The sequence below is a fragment of the Dipodomys spectabilis genome, unplaced genomic scaffold, assembly GCF_019054845.1.
Source record: "Dipodomys spectabilis isolate Male_0828 unplaced genomic scaffold, ASM1905484v1 ptg000024l, whole genome shotgun sequence".
NCBI classification, from domain to species: Eukaryota; Metazoa; Chordata; class Mammalia; order Rodentia; family Heteromyidae; genus Dipodomys; species Dipodomys spectabilis.
In genome coordinates this window covers 74,312-101,258 of record NW_024870701.1, presented here as the reverse complement: position 1 = coordinate 101,258, position 26,947 = coordinate 74,312, and the positions used below count along the sequence as shown (strand labels likewise).

The following is a 26,947-nucleotide window of genomic DNA, read 5'->3' as shown; positions in this document are numbered from 1 at the left end:
ATGAAGATATTATATTTTTGGAAATTCAATCAACTTCTCTAGTGTCTCAAAGCTAGTGAATGAGGTGGGTTTGGGTACACTGCTGGGTTAGGATTTAGGTTACTAATTCTTGACTTAGGCTTTAGAGCTTCAAGGCCTTTACTGTTTGTGTTAATTAAAGCCATGTAACATGGTCTTGTAACATGAAGCTGGTAGTCTGAATGGTCATCAGTACTCCTCAGAGCTTTGCGAAGGTATTCTAGGATCTTCAGTATAGAAGATCACTATATTTCCTTGGCCTGGGAATGTCAGATAGGGTCTCCCACTTTTGCTTAGTCCATGATTCTTCTATCTCTACCTCCTGAGGTAGAATGGGAGAACAGGGGTCCACATGTCTGGGTGATGGTTAGGACAGCTTTTCAAGCATGAAGCAAACTATTTTCTAAAACTAGATTTCCTCTTTTCCATATACACTAATTTTTTTTTGGGGGGGTGTCCAGTCATGGGGCCTGAACTCTGGGCCTGGGCGCTGTCCCTCAGCAATTCAGCTCAAGGCTAGCGCTCTACCACTTGAGCCACAGCGCCACTCCGGCTTTTTTCTTTTTGCTTATGTGGTGCTGAGGAATTGAACCCAGGGCCTCAGGCATGCAAGGCAAGCACTCTACCACTGAGCCATCTTCCCAGCCCTCCATATACACTAATTTGTATGTGGAAAAAGGAGAAATATTTAATTATAATTTGTTAGAAAACTTATTTTAATCTGAAGGAAATCACAGCATAGATGTATGTCAGTCAGAGCAGCCCTATATCTTTCAGATAAAGATAATTAGATAGAGACAAAAGGGAAACTCAGATACCCAGGGTTATTGACTCCATGCAATTTGGTATATAATTATACTCAGGTCCAGATCTCTTGTGATTTCATAGATGAAATTATGCTGTCTCAATATATTTAAAATGGAAGTATTTTCCTTCACTAATTTGTTTATTGAAAAAGATGAAAGGGAATAGGTATTCGGCAAAAAGTAATGCTGAGGTGTGTTTACTCATAGCATTTCAGTGTCATGATTTGTGTCCAGGGTGTAGCACTGATAGCGTCTGTATCAGGTTTGGATGTGGGCTGATGATGGATAGTTGTTTTTTTTTTGGCATTGGTATTGAACTCAGAGTTTGATACTTTCTAGGCAAGTACTTTACCACTTGAGTCACTCCCTCTTTTTTTTTTTTTTTTACTTCTAGTTTCTTTTTCAGATAGAGCTTCTAACTTTTGCCTTGGGCTGGCTTGGATCCCAGATTCTACCTCCATCTCCTGAGGTAGGATGGGATTAAAGGGGTGCACCATTGCACCTAAGTTGATGATGGCTTTTCAAGTATACCAATTATCTCACTTCATCAGAAGAGTAATATTGAATGGATGAAGTAGCCTAATTGTTCCCTTCTAGAATGAAGAATGAAGGTGCTTTTAGTTATGCTTACTCTGTGTTCTTATTCTTTATTCTTAAGTGAAGGGTGAAGTTGCTGTTAGTAATCTGTAAGGTCTGTGTGTAGCTTTCTGGCTAATGGGAGGGCAAAGTAGTGACCCTACTCTTTGCTTGAAGTATGCACCCTCAACCTCTCAATAGAGGAAGACTCTGGTTCTGGTTTCTAAAATATGTTGGAATTATTTAAGGAATTAGGACAATGGCAGTGTTGAGGATTAGAGGAAACAGCAGGGAAAAGCAGGAGGATTGTAATCATGCATATGGGATGAACTTGGTGCCAGCTCATTGACTTGGGTTCCAAGGGACTGGAAGTTGTTGGAGAATCTATGATTTCAGCAGAAGAAGCTGAAGAAATAGCCAAGGAAGCCACTTGGGCAGTGAAGATGAAGGTGCAGAGAAGCTAAAGAAATTAAGTCTAGAAGACAGTTCCGACTTTGGGTGATGGAGAAAAGATGTGTGGGGTCCAGAGAAAAAGTGCTTTCACTAGGATAATTGAGTATGTATGCATGTATGTATGTATGTGTATATATATACATATATATGTATGTATATATATGTATATATATATATATATATGGGAGAATGCAATCACAGGATGGTGTGTGTGTGTGTGTGTGTGTGTGTGTGTGTGTGTGTGTGTGTGTGTGTGTGTGTGACACAGAGAAACAGAAAGAGGTCTTCCAAGTTGGGCACTGGTGGCTCCTGCCTACAATCCCAGCTTCTCAGGAAGCTGACATCTGAGAACTGAAGTTCAAAGCCAGACTGTGCAGAAAGTCTGTGAGACTCTATCTTTAATTTGTCAACAAAAAGCTGGAAGTGGAGCCATGTCTCAAGTAGTAGAATGGTAACCTTAAGTGGAAAAGCTAAGGGATAGCACTCAGGCTCTGAGTTCAATTCACAGTACTTTCAAGTGATTAAGATTTTGATTGCATGCAAGGATGTAAGGGCAGTGTTATTCTTTATACAGTGATTATCCTGAGACTGCCTTGGCTCCTTCCTTCCTTCCTTCCTTCCTTCCTTCCTTCCTTCCTTCCTTCCTTCCTTCCTTCCTTCCTTCCTTCCTTCCTTCCTTCCTTCCTTCCTTCTTTCCTCCCTTCCTCTCTCTCTCTGTCTTTCTCTCTGTCTCTCTTTCTTTCTTTCCTTCTTTTTGTCAGTTGTTCAGCTTCAACTCTGGGCCTGGGTGCTGTCCCTAAGTTGAAGCTCCTCAGCACCACATAGGCTAGCTCTCTACCACTTGAGCCACAGCACCTACTTCCACTTTTTCTATTTATTTGGTGCTGAGGAATTGAACCCAGGGCCTCATGCAGGCGAGGCAAGCACTCTACCACTGAGCCACCTTCCCAGCCCCATAACAAAGGTCTTCTGAATTTTTTTTTTTTGTAGGTCATGGGGCCTGAACTCTGGGCCTGGGCACGTCCCTCAGCTCTTCAGCTCAAGGCTAGCGCTCTACCACTTGAGCCACAGCACCACTTCCTCTTTCTTTCTTTTTTCCTCTCTCTTTCTTTATTTCTTCCTTTCTCTCTCTCTCATTCTCTCCTTCCTTCCTTCCTTCCCTCTTTCTTTCCCTTTCTTTCTTTCAGATTGAACTCAGGGCCTGGGCATGATAAGCATGTGCTTTGCTGTGAAACTACACATTAAATTCTTTGCCTTGTATTTTAAAAACAGCAAGCGTGTTTTATCATGTTGGATCATGTTTATTTCATCAGAAAGGCCAAAGTTTGACTATTCACCCAAGGAGCCAACACCGGGGCACATAAATTGCCACTCTGTATTTTCCTTTGGGCAACAACAGGAAAGCTCCCAAAAGAGGAAATACGGAGCTAAGCCATAGGGGAGAGTGTGGGAGGGAAATGGACAATGTGGAGGTGCTTTGGGATCCTGGGCTTCTTCCTGACTCTTCCTTGGGTTTGAGAAATAGTGGGGTGAGACAGGCTACAGGATCCTATAATCCCATCTTAGATGATTGCTTACAACAGGTAGCTGTTAGCAGATCACGTAGCTGCTAAGGTTTAAGGAAAGCTCCATTGATAGCCTGAGGGCTCAGACAGGAAGAGCTCACCTTCTGCATTAGGAATAGAGAAGAGTCAGGAAATCAGAGAGGCCCATGAGGAGTATCCCTACCACCAAGACCCTGGGGACCGACAGGCAAGAGAAAAGCTGGCTTCTACTCTGTGGCCATGGGGGCACCAGGCAGCTCATCCAAGAAGCCGGAAGAGACAAGGTAGGAAGACCCAGTTCAGGAATGCCGGCCCCAGAAAAGAGTGCCCTGTGGGATCTTGGCCTTACAGGTAGGCAGGCAGCTTACTTACTAGAATGAAGGAAAGCAAGACCCAGTTCTGTAATGGCAGCATCACTCCATAGCTTGGGATGGTGACTTGATGATGGATCACATGACTGTTCAGGCAAAGTCAGGACTCGTTGAGAGGATGGGGACCTAGGCATTTTATGGCACTAGGAGTCCTTTTCTGCAGATTCCAGAAGCTTTCAAATGATGAGAAGGCTGTGACTCAGGACTGACCAGAATAGTTGGTGGCTGGGATGGATGTTTAGTGTCATCCTGGTAAGGATCAGAACCCCCTGACAATAAGGGAACCTTTCATTCGTGTGGTCTAGATTTTATTTCATTGACACCCAATGCGATTGGGCAGTTGTATGTGCTAAGGTTGGAGAAAATGAGAAGAGGGTCAAGAAAAATAAAAATTAGGAAGAAGCATTATAATGGCAAGAACATGAAATTGATGGTAAAGTTAAAGAAAATGAAGGAGAGAAATCGCCAGAGCGACTGAAAGCCTGAAGCATGATGGAGCTATCAGAAGAAAGAGTATCAGGAGGTGTTCAAAGGAGAGCATTTGATGCATAGGGACATGAGTTGGGGCACAAGTTACATTAGGGCTTGGCAGACGCTAGAAGGGGAAACTGAGCAGGAGCTGTTAGCAGATTGAGAGAAGTCCCTTGGGGGACTGGCCCTACACGACACACATTCTTCCCCAAGTTCCCCTCCCCCTTCTGGGCTCTAATCTGGAGAGTTCCCTGGGCAGCTGGCTCAGCTCCTTGTGGGCAATGATAGCACTGAGAACATGATGACTGCTTTGTAACACCATCAGCATCCAGGAACAGATGTTTCCAAAACTGTAAAGGCAGGATTAGATGCCAGCAGAAGGTTACACAGCTGCCTCCTCACCGCATTTCCCCACATGCTGTTCCTGAGCTCCAGCTCTGCAAGCCCTGCCGTCTGCATGAGAGGGACCCCAGAGATGGGTAAGATTGGCATCGTCTGGACATCTGCCTTTCCTGTGGGCGTTTCTCACATTAGACAAAAAGGAATTTCATGACTGAGTGAGAAATGGCCGTTTTGCAAATTTCTGGCTAGATCTCTTCTCCCCTCCCCTCCCCTCTCCTCCTTGCTCTCCTCCTCTCCCCTTTACCTCCCTTTTCCTCCTCTCCCCTCCCCTCCCTTCTCCTCTGTCTCCCTACCACTCCTCCCTGTCCTCCTCCTCCTCCTTTTGTCTGTCTTTGTGCTAGTCCTGGGTCTTGAACTCAGGGCCTGGGTGCTCTTCCTGAGCTTTTATGCTCAAGGCTAGTGCCATTTCCCAGATCCATTTCCTTTCCCTCTTCCCTTCCTTTCTCAGTCCTGGGGCTTGAACTCAGGGCCTCAGCTTATTTCAAAGCAAGTACTTTTACCACTTGTGAGCCATAGTTTTACTTCTGGCTTTTTGGTGGTTAATTAAAGATAAGAGTTTCCTGCCCAGATGGCTTCAAATTGTGATCCTCAGAATTCAGCCTCCTGAGTGGCTAAAATTATAGGTGTGAGCCACCAGTGATCCCCAGCTAGATTTTCTTTAAACAACACAAAGTTAAAACGTCTGAGAAAACCCAGAGTTGCTTACAGACCCCTCTGCTTCCAGATCACCAGCTACACAGCCCACAGGGGCAGGGATCTTGCTGGGAAGGAACTATTTTTAATTTGGGCTTTATCTGTTTCTTCCTGAGCTGCTGTTAAGGGACTGGGTGCAAGGCACGCAATTAGAAGGATGAGCATCTCCAGAATTTTATTATCATTAATATTTAATGTCTTTTGAGCATTTCCAATGGCAAACTTGGGTAAAAAGAAAAAGACATGAATTCATGCAAAAGCAAATAGAATAATGAGGCTTTCTAATACTTTGTTTTGGGATTTTAGAACCAAGTAATAAAGAAGGAAAAAAATGTGTGTCTCTCCCAGGAATTATTTCTGTAGTTCAGTTTACAAGATGCAGAGTGGGATACCATTAATAGGGAGAAATAAGAAATTTAGACTTGTTTTATTACAAGAGAAACACACATAATTTGATGGGTTACTTTAATTCTTTGGGCCAAACAGATTTGTTGGCATGGTAACTTCAGCAAGCCATCTGTGAGGCTATCTGAAGATAATCTAAAATAAATGAAGGATTATTACAGCTTATTTTGGAGAAAGAAACATTTTCAACTTTTCAGACTGCTTTTTGGAAAACTTTAGGAGGTTAAAATGCATTTTGCTTTGTTCTGGATAGTGTCAGCCAGGATTATGCTATATCACACAGAATGTGACTGAAAGAAGCGGTGAATTGGTCTTTTAAAAATATGCAGAAAAATGCTGTGCGCCAGTGGCTCACACCTGTAATCTTAGCTCTAGCTACTCAGGAGGCTGAAATCTGAGGATCACGGTTCAAAGCCATCCCGGGCAGGAAAGATTGTGAGACTCATTTCCAATAAACCACTAGAAAACCGGAAGTGATGCTGTGGCTCAAGCCATAGAGCATTTGCCTTGAGCTGAAGAGCACAAGGACAGTGCCCAAGCCCAGAGTTTAAGCTCCACAACCAACAGAATTTTTTTTTAAAAAGCAGTAAAATATAGAGATAAATGTATGACACTTATCTCAGTCATGGCAAAATCCTTTATCTGAGGCAACTCTGTCCCAACTATCAGCAAAGATCATCCAAATACTGTTTAATCCAAAGTCTCCAACTTCAACACAATGCTAGCCTCAAAATGACACTGAAAGTGATGCCGTTTCCACAGTCACAAGTGTCACGGTTTAGATAGTAATTAAATGGCCACCCAGTACTTAATGTCAGTCCCCAAGAACACAGGATGAGAAAAATGAAGTGCCTGGTCCTCAAGCACTGATGTTCCTTGTGTGCGTGCGTGCACGTGCACACCAGTTCTGGGGCTTGACTGCCTGGACACTCTCCACTAGCCTTCTCACTCAAGGTTGGCACTCAGCACTTGACCCCTTGCTCCATTTCTTTATTTTGGCAGTTGATTAGAGATAAGACTCTCAACTTTCCTTCCTGGGTTGGCTCAAAGATCCTCAAAGATCTCAGCCTCCTGAGTAGCTAGGATTACAGGACTGGCCACCAGTTCCCAGTTTTAGCAATGATATTCTTCCCAGGCACAAGCTACACTCTTCTCTATAGTGTCCCAGCTTCCTGGAAAGTCACACATCTACAACTCCAGGGCAAAGGCTAGAGGAAAAACCTGGGAAACCTGACAGATCTTCTGTTAGCCAACTGTGATGGTTAAGCTTGATTGTCAATTTGTTTGGGTTGAGATGCACGTAGGAGAATAGAGCACAGCTTTAAGTGTGTTTCCAGAGAGGATTAACTAAAAGAGGAAGGCCTGCCTTCAAAGTGGGTGGCACTGTCTCATAGGTGGGGACCTAGGTGGAAAACAGGGGAACAAGGAAAAAGTTCTGCACACTGGCATTCTCTCTCTGCTTTTGGTAGAGGTAGAAGGAATGGGCCCTTTATTATTGCACTTTAGTGATACATGGGAATCCAGTATACTTGTCTGCTCAGTCTTGGCTGCTTGTTTCTGGAAGATTGGAATCATATTTACCATGAAAGCAAGGAGGGTATTTGTGTGATTGAAAGGGGCTCTGTGGAATTCTTTTTTTTTTTTTTTTTTGGGTCCAGTCGTGAGGCCTGAACTCTGGGCCTGGGCGTTGTCCCTCAGCTCTTCAGCTCAAGGCTAGTGCTCTACCACTGAGCCACAGCGCCACTTCCGGCTTTTTTGCTTATGTGGTGCTGAGGAATCGAACCCAGGGCCTCTGGCTTGCAATGCAAGCACTCTACCACTGAGCCACCTTCCCAGCCCCTCTGTGGGATTCTTTAGTCACACAAAAGCAGAAGAACCAATTCCTTCTTAGGAAGGAAGTAGTCTGGGACACTGTGTGACTTGGTACTTAATAACTAAGCCCCCTGTTCCTGTGTCCCACCGCTCCACACCCCTACCCATGGAGCCAAGGCTGAAAACTCTCAGGAAACTCAGAATACCATTGTTTTGAGAAGATGGCAGAAATCTTTTTTTTTTTTTAATTGTGAAAATACCATACAGAGGGGTTACAATTACATGGGCAAGATCAGAAATCTTGTACATGTTATTCTTCCAAATTCCTATCTGGAAACCCAGCTCTGATTGTACAACAATGTTTTCATCAGAGTTGTTCGTTTGAGTTGGAGAGTATGCAGGTGTTTTCACTCATTTTGCCTGAGACCCACTAGGGTAAGAGAGTCATGGCTTGCTACAGTACTGCCCAGGATTCTAGCTCAAGGTCAAGGCTACTGTAAAAGCTCCATTTCCTGAATCCTCTCTCTAAGGGAACCTCCAGATAGGGCTGAGGGTGAGAGTATCTGTTGGTAAGGACATCTGGATTTAAGTGACATTTAATTTTGCTGCCTACTCTACCATAAGAATAAATGAGTTCTAAGAAATGTAATTATAGATGAGCTAATGCTTGGGAACAGCAGTGAAAACAAAGGATGAAGAATGACTGAGCCAGCTTTGCTTGGAAGAGCTCTCTGGAGCACGTCTGATGATCCCTGGGAAGGAGGTCTGCCCAGACCCCTCACTGGTGACTTGAATCTCTCATCAGTGGAAGGAAGACAGGTGAGAACACACCCTCTCCGTGGTCAGGATTCCTTGAAACTTCTCAGGAAGTTGCAGTTTCATTGAGTCAAATCTCCAAAGAGAATGGAGCACAAGATATTGATAAAGTCTACTTGTTTTGTGACTTATTCCACACCAATCTGCTGGGCACTGATATGCCAGGCACTGAGTAGATGATGGACAGCTAAACATCACACTTTCTGTCAATGTTAATCATGTAAATCCATATTTGTGAGTGATGGTAAGGGCTATCAAAGAAAGTACATTGAAGTACGCTAAAATCCATGTCCTGAACCTAAAGATATATAGAAAAGTGCAGCATAAGGGGCTGGGAATGTGGCTTAGTGGTAGAGTGCTTGTCTAGCATGCATGAAGCCCTGGGTTTAATTTCTTAGTACCACATAAATAGAAAAAGCTGCAAGTGGTGCTGTGGCTTAAGTGGTAGAGTGCTGTCCTTGAGCAAAAGAAGCTCAGGGACAGTGCCCAGGCCCTGAGTTCAAGCCCCAGGACTGACAAAAAAAGAAAAAGAAAAATGCACCATAACCCAACCCTATAAGCACCCTGCAGCATCCCAGGCTATTCATTCAGCCTTGGCTATTTTCCACAGACACAACTAGGGATTCCTCCTCATATTTATGAGGCCCCCAAATAATCCTCTTCTCTGTATGGAGTACCCAGCTTTTGATATTTCATTATAGTCATGGACACCAAATGAATACAAAGTTATTATTCTCTTTAGTGAATCTTCATAAAACAATGCCTTGGTGCAAAGATCAGATTCTGGGTTTGGGAGATTTATGTACACAAAATAGTAGCATAATCAGGCTCAATTTTGAATCAAGGCAATTCTACTGAGATTCCTCCTCCTCCTCCTCCTCCTCCTCCTTCTTCTTCAGATTCCTTCTTTGGATCTATTTTCCCCAACCACACGGCTTTATCAGCTTAAGTACAGTTTGCACCACCACAATTGACTGACTCCTGATGGCTTTTTCTGGAAAATGGAAAGGGCAGCAAAACTTACAAAAGTTGGTACTAACTACACAGGTGAGAAGATTAAGAACAAGAATTGAGAAGAATGTGGACAGGGCCAATCAAAGATGGATGGAATTGAGGGCTTGTGAATACATTCCTCAAACCACTAGAGTTTCCTCAGTGATTGGAAAGATTTGTCAAGCTGAGGAAAGCTTTAGTCTGAAAGGGGAGATGAAGAAATGGCTTGTTACTAGTTAGAAATATAAGTGTGCACAATTGTGCTTTGGGATGAAATTAAGTCATATGTGTTGGAGGAGAAATAGTAAGCTGCAAACTGATGAATTATGACTAAATTTTAGGCCTCTGATCTCAGAACAATGACTTTGCTTTAAGTTTTCCACTGTTAGTACACTGTAAACATCTGGTATAAAATGGGAAACTTGTGCAATATGAACACATTTTGTTTGTGAGACAGAGCACCCAGGAAAGCCTGCTGTTCTGCAGATGTTCAGCGGGTGTCCATGGATTGCTGATCACGCAAAGGGCTCAGAATGGATCAATATCCCCATTTAATTAATGAGTTAGCTATTTGCCTGTGTGTATTCTTTAGCCTATGACATATGTGGAAAGAAAAAGTAAGCATGTGGGAAATCCCAAAATCAAATGAATTTAAGATGATTTTGAATTCCATGGGGAACAGAGACAACCAAGTGGGGACAACATCAAGATTCAGTCCTATTCTGAAATGTCAAAATGCTCTGAAGGTGTAGGTAATGCCAGAAATATCTTAAGCCTAGCTATTCAGGAGGCTGAGATCAGAGGATCATGGTTCAAAGCCAGCATGGGCAGAAAAGTCTGTATGATTCTTATCTCCAATTAATCAGCAAAAGGCTAGAAGTGGAGTATGACTCCAGTGGTAGAGCACTATCCTTGATTGAAAAAGCTAAAGGAGAGTACAAGGCTCTGAGTTCAAGTCTCAGTATGGGAAGCAAAAACACAAGAAATATCTTAAAGACAAACTTTATCTGAATACTACTGCTTTTCTTTTCTTTCTTTTTTTTTTGTTTTGTTTTTGAGTCTGGTCATGGAGCCTGAACTCTGGGCCTGGGCGCTGTCTCTCAGCTCTTCAGCTCAAGGCTAGCTCTCTACCACTTGAGCCACAGCACCACTTCCGGCTTTTTTCTTTTTGCTTATGTGGTGCTGAGGAATCGAACTCAGGGCCTCAGGCATGCAAGGCAAGTGCTCTACCACTGAGCCACCTTCCCAGCCCCAGTACTGGTTTTCTTAATCACCTTAAAAAAACATAATGTGATCGAGAACTAATTTGAGGGGAGAAAGAAAGGTATAACTTTCCTACTTAGTAATAGTTACATTAAATCTTTCTTTGGAAGTAAAGAAAGATGATTCATGTTTGTCTAAGGTATGTTGCAACTAAAAAGAGTTATGCCTGCTTTAGGAAGAAGCATTACAAACTAAATATGGGTTTGAATAGTCAATTTTAAAAAAAAAACATAATAAAAATTGTGCATGAGTGGATGAAAGTACAATCTCAAACAATTGCTTTGGTTTGGACCTGGATATAATACCTAGATTGTGCTATTGGGAGGTGGTGGAAGCGTTCAGAGGTGATACTTAGTGGGAGGTCTTCAGGTCATTGGGGGTGTGCTCTCAAGGTTGTTAGTGGGATTTTGGCCTTTTTACCTTCCTTTATTTTGCTTTATAGCCATGAGAAGAGCAGTTTTGCTCTGCCACATGCTTCTGCTGCAATGTATTCTTTTAGCCAAAGCAATGGGGCCAAGAAATCATGGACTGAAACTGTAAGTCAAAGTGGACCTCTTTTCTTTGTAAGTTAATTGTCCTAGGCATTTATTATAGTAAGTCAGAAATCTGACTAATACAAGAATGGAGGTATGGCTCCAAATAGAAACCTCCCAATCAATGTATCTCGTTATTGAATAACCTTTGGTTGAGATGCTCCAGTTAGACACATTCAGCTGGGTTACAGTAGGCCTACTGACAGGCTTAAAAATAAGCCAGTGGTTCATGCTTATAATTCTAGTTACTCAGGAGGCTGAGTTCTGAGATTGAAGTTCAAAGCCAGCCTGGATAAGAAAGGCTATGAAACTCTTGCCTTTAATTAACCACTAAAAAGCCAGAAGTGGAGCAGTGGCTCAAGTGGTAGAGCCTTGAGCATAAGAGCTCAGGGACAATGCCCAGACTCTGCATTCAAGTCCCATGACTGGAACACACACACACACACACACACACACACACACACACACACACACACACACACACACACACATACAGTAACTAATAAACTGTATGTGACCTTATAAATTCAGCACACTACACAACAGGTGCACTTTGTCTTAAGGCTTCACTTATTCTACAAGCTGGTTGAAAGATACCATCCTCTGGTAGACTTGCTCAATGCAGTGTGGCCCTGTGAATGTAGGGAGGGTAATTGTTGATTCTGGGGTCTCACTCATGCTATGTTCTCTCAAACAGGGAATTCCAGAAGGACATATGCCAGAAAAGAGACAACTGTTCAGCATGGTCTTTTCCTAACAATGTCCCTATATTTCCTGGATGTGAGTGAGAAATGACCAACAGCCTTTGCATTCTTCAGACAGAACGAGAGAAAGGGGTAGCAAAACAGAAAGCAAAGACTTGAAGAGGGGAAGACAAATGATGTGAGGAATCTTACTGCTTAACCTAGAAGCACCATTTCTACTAGAGGTAGTAGGGTTGCGCATTAAGATAGTGTGATACTTTAAAAAAATTGTTTTGATAACACCTCATGAAGCCAGATTTCTCTGTGTGTTTACAGTTGTAGATTTCCCCAGTGTAGATCCATCTTTGTAGCATGCAGTTCTGTCCCCAGCCATTTCTTAATAAATAATAATGACAAGCATTCACCACACTTTTCTCCAATTCCATTCAGCGGTTCAGTTTTTCTGTTTTCAAAGGAGTTCTCCCCTTTCTGAAAACACAGGTGTCCAGGGCTATTATGTTGGCTCATGAGTGTGGCAGGGACCTTTCTTCTCATTCTAATTGTCTGGGGGGAGCCTTTCTGGTGGGAACTCAGGTAAATAAATCTGAGAATGTGCCTCTGAGAGCAACACTTTTTGTCAGAGTAAGGACTACAAAGCCTAGACTTAAGTTTTTTTCTTCAAGATACCATAAGCTGGCTTGATATAGCTTTCTTCCTTTGTCCTAAACTCCTTTCACCCTGAAAATCACCTGTAAGTGTGGTTGGTAAATTACTTGCCTTTGACATCTGAAGAAAAAAGAAAAACAAATCAACCCCAAACAATTCTCCAAAATCTCAACGGATACCACAATGAGAGTCAAAGAGAACAAAAGAAAGGATTTAAAAAGTTGTTTTGGTTTTGATTTTAAGCATCCTTTCTTAAAAGGTGATTTTATGTAGTTCAGATACATAACAATAAAGCAAGTATCTCCTTAGAGAGTTCTTCAAATATCCTATTCACCCAACCAAAGAGGCCTCATTTAAATCAGGAATAAAAGAGGAAAAAATGAACCCCAAAAGATATGCTAACATTAGTTGAATTGTTGTTTAAACATAGTCCTACCAAAGCATTTAGCTCTTTCTTTTTTTCCAAATAAACATGGATTTATTATAAAAGTAAAATAGGCTCACTACAGAAATTTGGAAACTGAAGAATAAAGAAAAAACAAAAACTGCCTTTGGTTGTCATACTAAAGATATTATTTAATATTCTAGTGCATTCCTTCTAGATTTTTCTGCCTCTGGGAACAACTTCTGGGCATATTTTGAAGTCTGTGTGTACAAACATAAACACAATTTTAGATACTGCCCTAAGGTATTGTACATTTCTTGCTTAAGAAGTTCCCTCATATTATTATACAATTTCTATACATATTTTTTTTTACAATTACTGTAGTAGTCTATTGAAGTATAAATCCCACAATTTATCTAACCTTTCCTCTACTGTTGGACAAATATTCACTCCCAATCAAGGTTGTTTAAATCCTTCATTACCATTGTGAACATATTTTCTTTGTTTCATATTATTTCTACAGAACATAGTTATAGAAAGGAAACAGAGGCTAAAAAAACAGCAATGAGCTGGGTGGCAGTGGCTTATGCCTATAATCCTAGCTATTCAGGAAGCTGAGATCTGAGCATTGTAGTTTGAAGCCAGCCTGGGCAATATAGTCCTTTTATCCTCAATTAATCACCAAAAAAGCTGGAAGTGGTGCTGTGGCTCAAGCAGTAGAGCACTGCATTTGAGCAGAAGAGCTCAGGGACAGTGCCCAGGCCCTGAGCTCAAGCTCCAGAACTAGCAAAAATCAACAACAAAAAACAACAATGAGGGCTGGGAAGGTGGCTCAGTGGTAGAGTGTTTGCCTTGCATCATGAGGCCCTGGGCTCGATTCCCCAGCACAACATAAGCAAAAAGAAAAAAGCTGGAAATGGTGCTGTGGCTCAAGTGGTAGAGGGCTAGCCTTGAGCTGAAGAGCTGAGGGACAGTGCCCAGGCCCAGAGTTCAGGCCCCACAACTAGACCCCCCCAAAACAAACAAACAAACAAACAAACCCAACAATGATATTTCAAGTGTTTAGATTTCAACATGTTGTTTGAGTTGTAGTTTATGACCTGGATGGGTTCAAAGAGTGGGAGTTTTTTTCCTTCCACCCTCCCCCTCTGGGTGTGTGGTATTGGGGGTTGACTTAAGACCTCATGCTTTATAAGCAGGTGTTCTACCACTTGAAATGCTTTAAGCCTCTTTTTGTGTGGGTTATTTTCAAGGTAGGGTCTTGCATTTTGTCAGGACATCCTGAATTTCCATCCTCCTACTTGTGTTTTTTCCTGTAGCTGGGATAATGGGCCTCGTCTACTGTGTCCAGTCCATTTTTGTTCTTTTAATGGCTATTCAAAATAAAGGAGGGGAGGGAAGGAAGGAGAGAAGAAGAATGAAAAGAACACTGTCAACAATAGATGTTTCTGGTTTTAAAGATTCTATATAGTTGGGACAAATAGAACTAAATAGGGAAGAGACTCTCTTTTATATGCCGTAGCTTTAGAGTTATTAGTATTTTTCCCCCCAGATCTTTTATGGTACTTATTATTTGGGAGGCTGAGGGATATGATGCACTTTAAAAGAAAGCTAGGAAAAATAAAATGTATTTCATGGATTTTAAAACTATTTTTGATATTAATTCTAGAGATGCGATTAGCAATCTATGAAAATGCCTATTTAGATTTTTTTAGATTAAACAGTATTAGAGACCAAGTTGTAGAAACAAGGATACTATTTGTACAATTTCTTTCTTTTTAGAAAAGAGAGAAAAAGGAAAGGAAGCATTAGTAAAGATATAGCTTCATAGGGGTTTTCCCAAAAGAAGAGAGGAGGAAGAACATATTTAGAATGAATGAGAAATGGAAGCTTAACCATCTACTTGATTTTTTTTTGGTCCTGAGGCTTGAACTCTAGCCCTGGGCACTGTACCTGAGCTCCTTTTGTTCAAGGCTAGCACTCTACCCCTTGAGCCACAGTGCCACTAACAGCTTTTTCTGTGATTTAATTGGAGGTAAGAGTCTAACAGGCTTTTCTGCCTAGGCTGGCTTCAAACTGGGATGCTCAGATCTCAGCCTCCTGATTAGCTAGGATTATAGGCATGAGCTACCAGTGTGCAGTATCTCCTTGGTTCTTAATATCATCCACTTTAAAAGCTTCTTTTCTCCATATAAGTAATGATTAAAACTTAGATCCTTAGAATGATATGGGGGTGAATGTAACATCCCTCTCTGTGAAGCAAATGGTTTGTTTTTGGTGCATGGTATGAAGTACAGAAACAACATCAGCACCCAGGAATTCAAGACGAGTTTCTGTCTTGATCATATCTGATACAGCTCTAAATCCTAGCCATGCAAAACATTGTAACCATGTGAAAATCAGGTTGTGTGAGGTGGTGCTATCTCTAGAACCCCATGTGCATGTGGAAAGAAGTTTTTTTTAAATAAAGAGATGATGTCATAAAATAGAAATGAAATAGTGCCTGCCCACTCACACTGTGATCTAAGGACACTATAATGCCCGGAGACTTGGAGCGCCCGAAAAGACCACCAGGGATAAAAGATCAATGCAAGCGACAATGAGTCGTTTATTGACTAGCTCGAGCACGGACCCCTCTGTGCACTGATGTCCGAGTGCAGAGAGAGGTCCCCAGCACAGGGTTACAGCACTTTTTATATGTTCTTTGGTAGGGGTAAGGCCTCAGTATGTATTGGCAATGAATCAATACACCACGCGGGAAATTTAAATCATAATTCTAGCGGATGATTGGTGCAGTACAAAGTGGGAGAAAAAGGTCTGGGGCTAATAACTGGTCAGGCTAGCGAGCTATTGTGCTCTAAACTAATTAGAGGGTACTTCTAGGGTAATTTAGGAGAAGTGGTTGCCAGATGGCCACTATCTCTGACCCCGACCTGGGGGAAGTGGTTGCCAGGCAGCCACTATCTCCGATCCTAGGCCCAGGGAAAGTGGTCTGGAATGTGTACTTTGTCAGGTACTCCCTGCCTGAGGGTCGTTAATTTCAGCTCCAGATCTGGGAGTGTCTGGGGCTCAAGGGCAGGTAGAATAGCAGCTGCATTCTTCAAGCAGGTCTAATACAAAATGGCAAATACAGGTCTATCTGGTTATATATATCACGCTTCTCAAGACCACCTTTCTCAGTATAGTTCCCAAAATAGTTGCGACTCTGTCTTGGCAAGGTTAGCAAGAGAGGAGGAGAGAGGGGCTAGAAAAAGTAGTCATGTGAAGAAATGCCTGCAATTTCCCCTAAATTGTGTTTGCCGAAAAAAAAAAAGATAAAAGGAGTAACTAAATACAACCATTCTTTGAAATTTTCTAAATATTTGATATTTGAAGCAAAATGCATAGTGCAATATGTCTATACATATAGATGATATATATATATAGCTACATAGCTAGGAAGATTGTAGGTCACTGAATTATAACATAATTCAACAGAGGGCAAAGAGCGTTGGAGGGAAAGTAAAGGTTCTGTTTGTAGCTCTAGAACACCAGCTCAACAATTACATTTAAACTGGCAAAATCTAGGTGCTATTTGATCTTTGTGGTTAAATAATTCTGTATTTTCACTGCAGTGGTTGTTATAGGATTCTGTGGAAGTGATAAAATGTGAATTATTCATATCCACTATTCAATGTCATTGTCTTAGGATTAATATTGAATTACCATCATACAGTTGTTGGGGGGGAGGAACTGAATGAAAGTTATGAGACTTCTTTACACCATCTCTGTAACTTCCTATAAACTCACATTTATTCCTCCCTCCCTTCTTTTCTTTCCTTTTTTTTTTTTTTTTTTTGGTGCTGGTATGGGGACTTGATCTCAGGGCTTCAGTGCTATCTCTTAGCTTTTTTGTTTGTTCAAGGCTAGCACTCTACTACTTGAGCCACAGCTCTGCTTCAAGCTTTTTGGTGGTTAACTGGAGATAAGAGTCTCATTGGGACGTTTCTGGCTGGGATGGCTTCGAACTGCAATCCTCAGATCTCAGCCTCCTGAACATCTAGATTTACAGGCATGAGCCACCAACACCTGACTTGCTCTTCCTTCCTTCTTTCCTTCTTTTTTTTTTGAATATTTTAAATTATCTTTAAGTAGTTTTACCAAGGAGTTACCATTCAACAAAGCAGTTTGTGAATACAATGCATCTTGGCCAATGTCATCCCTTTCAACATTCTCACCCACCCCTCCCAACCCACCCCTTCCCTCACTTTTCTTAATTTTTAAGTTATGTATTGAATTTAGTTGGTTTTTTTTTTTTTTGGGTCTGGTCATGGGGCCTGAACTCTGGGCCTGGGCGCTGTCCCTCAGCTCTTCAGCTCAAGGCTAGCGCTCTACCACTTGAGCCACAGCGCCACATCCAGCTTTTTTCTTTTTGCATTATGTGGTGCTGAGGAAACGAACCCAGGGCCTCATGCATGCAAGGCAAGCGCTTTACCACTGAGCCACCTTCCCAGCCCTGAATTTAGTTTTTGCAATTTATCAAAGCCGTTTATGTATATAATGCATCTCCATCTGTGTCAGCCCTTCAACATTTTCACTCCCTTTTAACCCAGCCCTTCCCTTATTTTTCTTAATTCTGTGGTATATACAATGAATTCTTGCTTGCATTCTACTCCTTCCATTCCTCCTTTTCTCTCCTTTCTCTCTCTTTTCCTTCCTTCCTTCCTTCCTTCCTTCCTTCCTTCCTTCCTTCCTTCCTTCCTTCCTTCCTTCCTTCCTTCCTTCCTTCCTTCTTTCCTTCCTTCCTTCCTTCCTCCATCCCTCTTTCTCTTCTTTCTTTGTTTCTTTCTTGTCACCACCATTCTTGGCTTTATTTTGTCTGTCTGTCTATTTATTGTTGTTGTTTTGTTGGTTGTGAGGCTTGAATTCTGGGCTTGGGCACTGTCCCTCATCTCTTCAGCTCAAGGCTAGCGCTCTACCACTGGAGCCACAGTGCCACTTCCAGTTTTCTGGTGGTTAATTGGAGATAAGAATCTCATGGATTTTCTTGCCTGGGCTGGCTTTGAACCTCAATCCTGAGATCTCAGCCTCCTGAGTAGCTAGGATTACAGGCATGAGACACTGGGACCTGGCTTTTTTTGTTGTTGTTGTTTTGTTTTTTTGAGACAGGGTCTCACTATTGTAGCATGGTTTTGAATTCCTAAGCCACCCTATGCTGTCCTAAGATCATAGGTGTGAACTACTATGCCTGGGCTCAATATAATTATTTCTCAGTAAAAAGTCTGAAACAAAAGACAATAGGAAAAAAAGTTCGATGAAAGCGATAAAAACAAACTTTAAAAGTTCTCATGATTTTCTGGTATGGCCAACATTTTATAAAGTTTTTCTTCATAAAACTTTAAAAAGAAAAATAGGTAATGAAATAACAATGTTAGATAAAAAAAAAATTGAAAATTCATCTTAAATAGACATAGGATGGTAATTCTATCCAGGACTTCAATATAAGTTTAATGCATCTCTAAAGCCTGGGTCTGGCTCAGAATTATTAATTTTAACAATATTACATATCTCCTTGAAACCATAAAATATTTTAGGGATAAGAATAAATTAAATTTTAACAGTGTGTCATATTTTTAGAGATACCTTGAACTAGTTTTTGTCTTTAGTAAGTGAAATTAGAAGTTTTAAGAATTAGTGTCTCAGTAATACTGATAACTCAGAGAAAAAGATGAATAAAAAAATTATAAAGCTGGGTGCCTATAATCCTAGCTACTGAGGAGGTTGAAATCTGAGGATTGTGGTTCAAAGCCAGCCTGGGCATGAAAGTCTGTGAGATTCTTATCTCCAGAAAACTGGATGTGATGCAGTGGCTCAAGTGGTAGAGCGCTAGCCTTGAGCTGAAGAGCTGAGGACAGCATTCAGGCCCAGAGTTCAAGCCCCATGTTTGATAAAAAGTAAATTTAAAAATATATTTTTGTATGTTTGTGTAATTTGCATGAGTTCAGGACACCAGCAGGTGGCAAAGAAAGATATCAGAGTGTTCATGGTTATAGGGTCATTAATTGATCATTAAAATAAATGTCAGAATGTTTTAGAAGCCAATTGAATAGAATCATGGCATTGTTCATTTTGGTCTCCTTGGTTTTAAGCAAGGACTCTTGGCAGTAGTGAAGATTTGCCCTGAAAGGGTGATAAAAAGTCATGGCAGGAAGAATAGACACAAATATAAAACTTTGGGTTTCTACGTGGAGCTAAATCGTGTTGGCTTAGGGAGTTGTCCAGCTGTGAGTGTTAATTACATGTCAGGTATAGTAGCTTGGCTGTATTTGTTAAAGTTCAATGGGAATTGAGCCAGACAATGCTGGGCTAAGAAGGTCTTGAAAACTGGCAGCTTCTTCCGTATTAAAATGTCTATGGATAGAGGTATTATAAAAGAAAAGGTGAAATTTCAGATCCTATGTTGTCATATACTTTTTTTTTTTTTTTACAATTTGGATTCTTGTTTTAGGTTTGGCAATGCTTCCTTCCTTCCTTCCTTCTTTTCTTCCTTCCTTTCTTCTTTTCTTCCTTCCTTCCCCCCCCCCCCCCTTTCTCTTTCTTATTTTCTTTCTTTCGTCAGTCCTGGGGCTTGAACTCAGGGCCTGGGCACTGTCCCTGAGTTTTTTTTTCAATGCTAGCACTCTACCAGTTGAGCCACAGTGCTACTTCCAGTTTTTCTGTTTGTGTGGTACTGAGGAATGGAACCCAGGGCTTCATGCATGGTAGGCAAGCACTCTACCACTAAGGCACATTCCCAGCTCATATTTATTTATTTTAATATTTTATTTTTAACATATATTTTTATTGAAGGCCTCACTATGTAGTCCAGGCTGGTCTGGACTCACCATCCTCCTGCTTTAACCTCCATTAATTAACATTTTCTGAGAAATTTCTCATATGTTAAATATTCACATTAAGAAGCTTACTTTTCACAATAACCTCCCCAAAAATAAAATATTTAGGAATTAACCTAACCAAAGATGTAAAAGAACTATTTAATGAAAACTATAAAAAGTTAAAGAAAGAAATTGCAGAAGACACTAGGAAATGGAAAGACCTCCCATGCTCTTGGATAGGCCGACTTAATATAGTAAAGATGGTAATACTTCCAAAACTAATATACAAATTCAATGCAATTCCTATTAAAATCCCAATGACGTACATCACTGAAATACAGAAAACAGTCCAAAAATTCATATGGAACAACAAAAGACCTAGAATAGCCAAAACAATTCTAGGGGATAAAGACAATATGGGAGGGCTATCCATGCCGAACTTCAAAATCTACTACAGAGCTATAATAACAAAGACAGCATGGTACTGGCACAAAAACAGACCCGAAGACCAATGGAACAGAATAGAAGATCCAGAAATAAATCCACAGGCCTACAGCCAGCTGATATTCGACAAAGGACCCAAAGACATACAATGGAAGAAACAGAGCCTCTTCAACCGCTGGTGCTGGGAAAACTGGGCAGCCACATGCAGAAAACTAAAAGTGGACCCCAGCCTATCACCATGCACCAACATCAACTCAAAATGGATTAAAGACCTTAACATTAAACCTGAATCTCTGAAACTACTACAGGACAGAGTAGGAGAGACACTTGAACTAATAGGCATAGGAAGGAACTTCCTGAACAGAGTCCCAGGGTCACAACAAGTTGGAGAGAGACTCGACAAAAGGGACTACCTTAAAATAAAAAGCTTCTGCACAGCTAAATCTATCGCAACCAGGTTAGAAAGACAACCAACTAACTGGGAAAAAATATTTACCAGCAATATATCAGACAAGGGGTTAACATCCTGTATATACAGGGAACTCAAGAAACTAATCCCTCCCAAACCTAACAAACCAATTACTAAATGGGCAAGGGAACTAAAGAGGGACTCTCAAATGAAGAAATAAAAATGGCAAAGAAACACATGAGGAAATGTTCATCATCCCTGGTGGTGAAGGAAATGCAAATAAAGACAACCCTGAGATACCACCTTACCCCAGTCAGAATGTCCCACATCCACAAATCAGCCAACGACAAATGCTGGAGGGGATGTGGAGAAAGAGGAACTCTATTACACTGCTGGTGGGAATGTGCACTTATACAATCACTTTGGAAAGCAGTCTGGAGGGTCCTTAGAAAGCTAAAGATTAACCTCCCTTACGACCCAGTCATACCACTTCTAGGCATCTACCCTGAACAACAGGAACCAATATACAAGGACACGTGCACCTCCATGTTTATTGCAGCACTGTTCACAATAGCTAGGATATGGAAACAACCCAGATGCCCCACCACAGATGAATGGATCCAAAAATTGTGGTATCTATACACAATGGAATATTATGCAGCCATTAGAAATGACAAAATAATGGCATTTGCAGGGAAATGGATGGAGCTAGAAGGAATCATGTTGAGCGAGGTAAGCCAAGAGCAAAGAGACAAACGGTATATGATCTCCTTGATAAGTGGATGCTAAATCCAAAATGTTAGGTGATACGACAAAACTAACAGGACTTAAGAAACAAAGAACTCCCACTCATCTGGTCGAACCACTACTAAATATCCCCATGCTGCTGATCACATGTATGGTGTATAACATGTGAACACCGTTATATGTTATAGACTGTGATAGACAATTTACTCCAGGAAAGTTAGAATGAACTTGTGACTTTAAATGAGCATCATTATTCCACAATACTGTGAAATTCGGGAAATTATGTAATCACTTAATCACAATAAAAAAAAAAAGAACCTCGGGGAAGGTAGGGAGGGAAGGGATGGTAGGGGGAAAACAATGGAGGGGGTAACAATGTTCAAGAGGAAGTGTACTCATTACCTCACTCATGTAACTGTAACCCTCTGTATAGTATCTTTACAATAAAAAAAAAGAAGCTTACTTTTCTAATTTGTGTTTTCTGATTGACCTTGATAACTGAGTTATCTTGTGTCTTTGCTTCAATGAAGAGACCTTTCAGTGTGTGATTAAATTATTATAGGATTTTTTTCTTAATTAACCCAAGGGCAGAGAAACCCTGTCAATTTTATTAGCCACAAAACAGAATTTTCCACCTGCTTAGTTTCCGTATGAGTGACAGCACTCTATTCAGTGCTGTCTGATACCAGGACTAGATCTAGGGATTAGAAATCTGATCTCTTAAATCCATCATAATGTTAAAATGAAATAGCACACTATGAAATTTTAAACCCAGAGAATTTTCTTTTCTTTGGCCTTTTCTTTATTTATTCAAATTTTTATTTTTCACATCTTCAATTTAGTTTTAAAATTTAGTCTTTCTTTCTTTTTTTCTTTCTCTTTTTCTTTTTTCTTCCTTCCTTCTTTCTTTTGCTTTCTATCTCTCTCCCTCTCTCTGCTTCCTTCCTTCTTTCTCTCTCTCTCTCTCTTTCTTTCTCTCTTTCTCTCTTTCTTTCTTTCTCCATCATGACACTTGAACACAGGACCTGGGCACTGTCCTTGAGCTTTTTAGCCTGGGCCAGCTTAGAACTGTGAGTCTTACATCTTAGCCTCTTGAGTAGAAAATTTAGTTCTCTCTTTTTAGTTCTCTCTCTCTCTCTCTCTCTCTCTCTCTCGTGTGTGAGTATGGGGTTTGAACTCAGGACCTCATACTTGCTAGGTAGGTGCTCTACAACTTAAGCCACACCCCAAACCCTACAGTTTAATTTTAAATAGATCTTTTACAGACAAACTAACATAAGAGACTATGCCAACAATATGTGAACAAAACATATTTTTCTTTTAAAAAAGAGGGTTTTAAAAAATTTACAAAAAATACACATTTCAACTATCTTGCCCATGTAATTGTAACCCCTCTGTATGGTATTTTCACAATTAAAAAAAATACACATTTCAAACATGACAGGAGACAAATGAATATTCCTGAGAGAAAAGCATAAAAGAAAATGCTTTTGGGCTTCTCCTTCCACAGAGTTATATTAACTTATTTGATAATAGGTCATTCTTTTCAAGACATTTTTTTTGATAAATAGTTTAAGAGCATTTACTAGCTGTAGAACTTGATCATTGTTTTTATCATTATTATTTTTACCAGATGATGAAGACACTATCACATACATATCCCAGAGTATTCATTAGGGTTACAGGTGCTAAACTATGCAGCCAGTTCACAATGTTTGTCAAATATTAAGTGCTCAAATATTAGCTCTTATCATTATTAGTATTAAAGTAAACCAGGTTGAGCGATTTAAAATCAAAGTCAAGGAAGAGGCATTCTGATTTGTATTTTACAAAGTACTTCCTTGTTTATCTGATTTACAGGGACCCTTTCCCTACTGGACAGGTAACAGCCATCTCTAATCATCCCTTCCCTCCCTCCATTCCTTCCTTCTTCCCTCCCTCCCTCCCTCCCTCCCTCCCTCCCTCCCTCCCTCCCTCCCTCCCTCCCTCCCTCCCTCCCTTCCTTCCTTCCTCCCTTCCTTCCTTCCTTCCTTCCTTCCTCCTTTGTCTGAGCCTCCCAGGTTGAGGGTAAGTAGAGTTTCCAGTTCTTCTTGAAAAGATTCAAAGAAGGGCAAGGAACTTAGGTAATATCCAAATATTTACTGTTTGATTTTTATCTTGATTAGAAAACAAAAGTGCTTTGTTCAAAGGCTTCTGATTGATATCTATCCTTTGCACTTTTGTACCTTTCCCTCATGGCCTTATGAAAAGGATCTATTAATTAACCTGCATTCCCGTAGAAAGAAGTGAACTTTCTATGAACTCTTAAGAATTCTCCAAAAACGGGTGGTCAGGCTGGCAAGAGAAGCAGCATTATAATCTCATATTCCTGCTGTCTAGGTAATTATTGTGTGTTCTTTCTGATGGTCTTTTTCCTTCCTCCTCCCTCTCCTCTATCTCTACTTTAGTCCTCTTCTTCCCTCCCCTCCTCTTTCCTTCTCATCACTTTTCTTCCTTCACTCCTTTCCTTTCTTTTTATAGAGAAGATCTCAACTTGTTTACCAGCACAGGCTGCCCTCAGATGGATGATCTTTAAGCCTCTGCCTCGTGAGTGCTGAGATTACAGGCATGTACCACCATTTACCATGTGTGTCTGTCTTTTTGGGTATGCATCTACTTATAATTGTGATAATTAAATAGTGTTTCTGCTTAATTAGGCTGTTGGTATCACTGGAATGTCTGTGTCTAGCTACAATAGAGTGCTTTTGATACTAGGTCACAGAAAATGATTAGCCTAGGAAATAAAGAGAATACTCACTCATGTATGTCATTGTATTGGTATATGCTATATGAGTTTAAGCCAACATTTTGAAGCACACGTTTGGGTTTATTTGAGGTATCAAGTTTTACTTTTGCCTAAAATGTTCAGACAAATGAGTCGTGTTTTCCACATCATTTTACTTTCTGATGGTAGTTTTAATCTTAGAACTTTGTGCCATTAATCAACCTCTCCTGGCTCTGTTTCTCTCTACCCTTCCTAGCCTATGGTGGCCAGTATTGTGCTTTCTACTTCTATAAGATGAATTTTCATAGATTCCATATATGAGGGAGAACATGTGGTATTTATCCATCTGTGGCTGACATTTCACTGAACAGATAGGAGGAACAATTGATTTTCTGTTACAGGAGGACTACATTAGGGTGACTGTAACAGAGCAACAATTATACATTTTATATTTTGAAATAGGTACAAGGGAAGATTTTGAATGCTTTCATCACAAAGAAATGATAAATATTGGAGCCGATGGATATACTAATTCCCTGATGGGTCATTATACAATTGATTGAAACACTATAATGTGCCTCACGAATATGTACAATTATCATGTATCAATTAAAAATAAACACTTAAAATTCTTCATTCTAGTGGATAGAGAGCATTCTAAGTAACTGAAGTTGTTTATAGACTAAGATTCTATCACAGGTAAGCTAAAAAGTGAATAAACCCGGGGCTGGGAAGTTGGCTCAGTGGTAGAGCGCTTGCCTTGCATGCCTGAGACCCTGGGTTCGATTCCTCAGCACTACATAAGCAAAAAGAAAAAAGCCGGAAGTGGTGCTGTGGCTCAAGTGGTAGAGCGCTAGTCTTGAGCTGAAGAGCTGAGGGACAGCGCTCAGGCCCAGAGTTCAGGCCCCACGACTGGACCCCCCCCCCCCCCCCAAAAAAAAAGTGAATAAACCTAAGAAAGAATAAGGTCAGCCACTTGCGAATTCCCTTTCTGTTTTCAGAGATGTTTCTATTTGTCTTCAATCACCAGTTAATAATAATGATGTCTCAAACGTCCCTGTGGCCAATGAAAGCTAAGCTCATCTTAATGGCTCCCTCTCATTTGCTATCTGATTCTATTGCATACTATTGTCTGTAATTTCCTTTTGCTAGTATGAATAAAAGAAAACCTTAACGGTACATTTTGTTAAAAGTTGGAACAATTAAAATGTGCTAACGCAAAAGCAATGTCTCAAATAGAGACTGTTGTGGGGAAAATTATCCCTAATAATAGCAGCTTGCAAAAATGAGGACTATTTTTCAGGTTCAAGATAGTTTTAGGAAAAAAAAATGCAATGTACTGTGAGTGTTCATGAATATCTAGCAAAAGAAGAAAGAGATGTGAAAGTAGTATGTGTCAGGTTCCACTAAACCAGTAAGAATATGTGACCTGTATACATAGGGAAAGTAATTTAATATAGAGCAAAGGCAGCCCTGAGTTCTTTGGATGAGTGGTGCATCCTTTCAAGAATAGGTTGATCTGCATTAGTTTTTACATGAAAGTGTGTTTGCTCCACTATAAGAACGAAACCAATAGTAAAAGAAAACTAATTAATATGAGATCATTAAAAGTGTAGTCAGCAGCTTCTTTGTGTAACAATCTGGCATATTATACTTCAACACCCTCACTGCACTTCACCAGGAGCAAATCCCATCTTCCTGTCCCTGAGTCCTTGAGAGGGCAGTGGAGCCTAGAGCTTATGCCCAGAGAGCTGCAGTTAGAAGAGGCCTAGTTTTCATGAAGAAGACTCATGGAGCCCAAAGAGAGGGTATAAATTACCTCTGTGCAGTTTTTCCTCACTGCTTTGGATAATCTCCCAGAGGCCTCTGTGGGAGGCCTCTGGCTAAAGCCAGATTCTCCTCAGATTCTAAGTGGAAAAACACAGGACAGACATCCTTCATGGCTCCAGCCCTCCCCTGTTGGGCGTGTTAGATTTTAGCAAAAAGTACAAATACTTCAAATACTTCAAAAGAAAAAGTATTTCCTGAGATGGGAAGGAATCATTGCCAGGGGATTGAAAACCCCCCAACAATGCCAAAAAAAAAAAAAAAAACAAAACTACAAGTAAGCATTTAACATATGGTATTCAACAGCTTTGTAAAAGAAAATCAAATTTGGCCACCAGGTTAGAATATGCTCCTACTAGGTTCAAGATGGCTACACAAATGACAAAGGGAAATTGTTACTGAAGAAAAATACATCCCCCAAAATGTCCCCAGCAAGTTCCAGAATCAACTCAGACGTCAGACAATCTGTCAGAGCAAAAATTACAGCATTCCCTCTTAGTTGATCTAATTTGGAGGTCACACAGTGAAATAATACATTACTAGCCTTCTGGAGATAACATACTTGATGTGTGGGCTATGATCATAGTGGCTGAGGTTACTTCGCAGGAATTGAAAGTCTGCTTTTGCTAAAAACACGGATTCATTGTAGCTACTTGATGGATGACTAAAACAGAACAAAAAGCTTGGCATCTCTGTCTATACTGTGTCTGCTTCCTTTTTGCTTCAGCCTTTCCGTCTACTTACTTCTGCATGTAGACATTTTAGTCATTTGAGAAATGTTTCACTCAAAACTCTAATAGAGGGTTCAGTTATATACCAACCCTTGGGCTTTCTCATAGTTCAGTGATAAGGGTAAGCCTGGTTAAAATGAAAGAATTTTTCTTCTTGAAACCCAACTGTTTACTTCCATAGTTATACAGAGCTCAAGGCTATATTACTACCCAGGTTCCAATGTCATGGAAACGAGTGAAGCTAGTTAAGCTTCACTAGTTAAGCTCTTCTGTGTGTGTTG

General features: G+C 40.7%; 1 protein-coding gene across 1 annotated transcript in view; it reads right to left on the bottom strand.

The window, feature by feature from the left end:
• Positions 1-26,947, bottom strand: part of Dlgap1 (DLG associated protein 1) — a 169,211-nt gene that overhangs the window by 129,946 nt on the left and 12,318 nt on the right. The window lies entirely within an intron of this gene.